Source organism: Panicum hallii, chromosome 4 (assembly GCF_002211085.1).
Source record: "Panicum hallii strain FIL2 chromosome 4, PHallii_v3.1, whole genome shotgun sequence".
Lineage (NCBI taxonomy): Eukaryota > Viridiplantae > Streptophyta > Magnoliopsida > Poales > Poaceae > Panicum > Panicum hallii.
This window is the reverse complement of record NC_038045.1, coordinates 20,304,305-20,308,833: the sequence shown is the minus strand read 5'-3', so window position 1 is coordinate 20,308,833 and position 4,529 is coordinate 20,304,305. Positions and strand designations below refer to the sequence as shown.

The following is a 4,529-nucleotide window of genomic DNA, read 5'->3' as shown; positions in this document are numbered from 1 at the left end:
TTTATATCTTATAAAATCTGCAGAAAAACCCCAAGTAGATTAGATCTTTTCAACCCAAGCCCCAACCGTGAGATTTTTCAAATCTAACCCTATCCTTTAACAAATTTGCGAGTACTGTTTCATGTGTCTTGCAAAATATTTCTGCTAGCCCTTCAAGTCTATAGTTAATCACGACTAGATCCCTGCAGCCTTGTTTGTTTTGTAGTTAATCATTTTAGATTAGTTTCCATTCATTCCTATTGTTTTACTTTCATTTTAGTGTAAGCTTTAGTTTAGTAGTGTTGTTGCATCGTAGTTCCTGTTTTAAAATTAAATATAGATTTATTTTGATTAATATTCTCTCATCTAGTTTTTCCAATTAAAATCCAATTAGATCTATACTTTAATTTTCATAATTAATGTTAACTTGATTAATGTCAACTTAAATATATTTTCAATTATAATTTGTTAGTTCAACACTAATCATAAAGTTATATGTCTAGATGCTCTCACATGTTCCTTTCAATGTTAATTGTTTAATTAGAGTAATTTGAACATAGACAGTTATAAATAAAATTTGACTAAGTTTTACTACGCTTTTACAAATGGAAAATATAATATAAGTTAATTATGATTTCGGAAATTTCTTTCAAATATCCTTTACATTTATTTTATAAATAAAATAAACGAAGCTTATAGTTGTTTGTTTTCTTTTATAATAGAAATTTTTTGATAGCTATTTCTTTTCAGTCGTAGCTCTGTTTTCCACGTTTTTTTCGTTCACGTTACCATAACAACGAGCCCTCTCCTTTAGTACGCTCCTTTTAACCTTTGCTTTTGTTTGATGTGTTATTCTTAGTTCTTCTTATTTGTTTGTTTGTTGTTGTGCTTCGGTCCGATGCTTCTTTGATATTAGAAGGGGCGCGATTGAAGAGTTTTGAAGATTAAGAGTTTTAAAAACAAGAGTTGAAGACTCTGAGCAGCTATTCTTTGGAAAAAAGGCAAGTGTTCCTTTATCATTCTTTTATCCTAATAATCACAGTAAATATAAATTTTTCTTTATGCATGCATGTATCTTAATTTTGATGGATCCTAATTAAGGATGTGCCTAGTCTTATGATCATTCCTTATCAATCTGGGTTTTATCTTCTTGTTGGGTAGCTACTGCTTAGTTCCTATAACTGATTCCGGTTTGGAATTGTTAATAACCATGATGATAACAATGATAATGCTACACCTGTTTTACTTCATGTTCTCGGTTACTTTGTTTTTAATTACAAGATCATATGTTTTAATCGGAATATGGAGAACCATCCAGAAAAACAGTGCAACCACAATACTATATGGTTCTATTCTTGGCTAATTAATTAGAAACTCTAGCTTGTGACAATCTTACCGAAAGAGCAAGAGGGGAGTGCGTTGATGGGGTATAGTCCGGTCCTCTTGGAGGCTTTGTTTATGGTCCCTTGCTAAGGTACCGTCTTATTAGGGAGGGTTATGACTACTGCGACCTGAAATCTTAGCGAATTGTCATATGTTGGAGAATCTATATAAAGACCTTGTAGTGAATCCCTAGCCACTCACCTTGAAAGTGTTTAAGAGGCTCGTGACCTTGAGCAACATGGGAAACATGAATTATGGGTAAAATGTACAACATCTGCAAAGTGAAAACCCATATATCAACCGTGCTCACGGTTAAGAGCTGCTTAGACCCTCACATGATTAATGAACTTGAAGATGGATCAAATCGTAAACTATATTTATGGTTTTGGACATGCTTTTGCAATATCTGCTCTGCTTCTTTTAATGTGAGTTGGTATAAACTCTTACCTTAGTAATCAGGTGCTAATAAAACTTGACTAACTAAAATTGCTTATCGCAGAAGCCAGTCAACCTTTCCTTGCTTTTGGCCTTCATGTCGTATAATTCCCAACACTTGCTGAGTATCAATTATAAGTATACTCACGCTTATTATAATTGCTGCTCAGAAGAGAAAGTTGATATGAAGTCTCTTGAAGATGCATTCTAGGCCTATGGAACCCCCGGTCGGTTGCCTGTGAAGTTTGAAGCCTTTATTTCTAGAATAAGCTGTATAACTCGATAATCTTTATGGTCTCATAGTTCTGTTTTCATGATACTATTACTGTTTATTATTCACCGATGAAGTTACTATAGAACTTGATCTTAACATACATAGCATACATATAGTTATGCATTCGTTTTTATCCTTAAAACCGGATGTGACATTTGCTCCAAGTTATGATTCTTGAACAAGATTATATTATCTGCATATTACAGAACAGATAACCCATCGTTGACCAGATTTGGCATGACCCCTCTAATTTGACTATCCTCCTCTCTCTTAATCAAAATAGAGAGCATGTCTGCCACAATATTAAATAGGATTGGTGACATAGGATCTCCTTAAACCTTTTTTTTGGAAGTAGTGGCTAATGTCATCGTTAACTTTGATGCCCACACTTCCTCTGAAGCAAACTTTTCAATCCATGCGCACCATTTTCGACTAAGCCACTTAATCCCGTAATTTTTAGAGTTTGCTAGAGAAAAGACCATTTTACTTCTTTTATAGATTTTTTCAAAGTACCCATTAAATTTCTTTGAATGTAATTCATGAATGATTTCGTGTAAAATCACAACCCCTTCCATGGTATTTCAGCCTGGCATGAAAGCTGTCCTGGGAAGGTCACCACATTGCTAGCCACTCCTATGGTCAAGATCACCACGTTGCTAGCCACTCCCGTGAGACTATTGCTAGCCACCTTAGTAAAAGTTTTAAAGCTTACATTAAGCAAGTAGATGGGTCTATATTGTTGATTTTAGTTGCCTGATTTGTCTTTGGAATTAGGGTAATTACTCCAAAATTGAGAGTACATGCACACGCCGCCCGCGCGCCTAAGCGACGTCGATGTCCCGGGGCCGGTGGCCGACGAACGCCGCGGGGCCTTCCGCGCTGCGCCGCTTCTCCCCGTGGTCCAGCGGCTGTACCACCATCCCAGTGAGCCTGCCGCCGCCCTGCCATACTACCTGACGGCCCACCCGAGCGCCGAGACGCCCGCGATGCCGAGCCCGCCCGACGCGATGAAGCCCGACATGGCGAGCGCCGCAGCCAGCGCGGCGGGCACGATCACCGGGCTGAAGAGCACGAGGAGCGGCGCGGCGAGCGCGAGCCCCGCCAGGGTCGCCGCCAGGGCGAGCCCCGAGATGCGCAGCAGCGCGGCGCCGAGTGGGACGAGGAGCGCGGCCGTGGCCAAGGTGGATGCGTGCAGGCTGCTGGCACGGAGCGTGGACTTCAGGTCCAGGCCCTGCATCCGGCGCAGCGGCTCGTATCGCAGCCCGTGGGGTTGCGGCGGCGGCTGGTGGTGGCCGCCGTGCGCCCGCGCCGATGTGGTGGCCATGGCGAGCAGAGAGGCGTGGCGTGAAGCACGGGCACGATGAGGAGGAGGCCTTTTCTGTTATAGCAAGGCGCCTGGATGCCTGGATCGGCGTGATGCAACGCGTGGGATGGGTGCATGGAGAGGCACCTGACAAGTACGTGCGCGTGTGAGCTCGGCGGCGTGGTGTCATCCATCTGTATTCAGAGGCTTCTCTTGCGGGGTGTGACCGCTGACGATCTCGTCGGCTTGCTGCTGCTAACTCGAGCGTACACAATCCCACTCTCTATTCGTGCTCGAATTCGCGCCCGGGGAGCGCTGCTACGTCGCCCCCTGCCGCAGCCGTTGGATCGCGGCGATCCGGCCGTCTGTAGGCAGGCAGCTAGGCGCGTGGAAATTTTCAGAAAAGCCCTCCAACTTTAACGAAATCAACCCGCAGTCCAAGTAGCCCCTATAAATGCGCTCGTATTTTCGCGTATAGGTCCCTATAATAGAAAATATTTCAACACGAAGAAGAGAAAATTCGGAATTCATGGTAAAATTTGCAGAAAAACGCCCGCTGCAGCTTTTGCAAGAACACCCTTCTCGCACCCGATCGCGCCGTGGTTCGAGTCCCAAACCCGTTCCCGTCTTCAATTTTTCCCTTTCGCTTCTCTTTTTCCCCCTACTCGCTCACCGGCCGCGTCCGCCGGCGCCGCCGCCGCCGTTGCTCAGCCCACCTCGGCAGGTCGCTGCGGTGGCGGTGCCGTCCTCGGGCGTGGGCGCGGCGGGGCCTAGCCTGGCGACCTCCGTCTACGAGACCCACCTCGGCCTCGTCGCACTCTTCTGGTCCCGCACCTCGCTCGGCCTCTTCCTCCGTGCCATGCTCCACCTGTCGCCGCCCCCCCACCCCCCACCTCGCGCCTAGCTCCTCCTCGGCGTCTGGGGCGGACGCGGAGGAGGCCACGCTCGCCATCCGCGCCTGCGCCCCTGGTTTCTCTAGTGCCGGCGCGGGTCCCGGCAATTCTACGCCGAGGAACACCTCGTCGACCTCGCCTTGGACCTCTCGCGCACGCGGTTCCCGAGCTCCGGCTAGCCCGAGGCCTCCTCGGGATTCTTTGTTGCAGCCGTCGTTGTCGACGGTGAAATGGTCCTCGCGGCCGGGGACCTTCCCGACGC

General features: G+C 46.1%; 1 pseudogene; it reads right to left on the bottom strand.

Moving 5' to 3' along the window:
- Positions 1-2,892: 2,892 nt before the first annotated feature.
- On the bottom strand, positions 2,893-3,395 carry LOC112890387 (annotated as a pseudogene).
- Between the last annotated feature and the right edge of the window lie 1,134 nt (positions 3,396-4,529).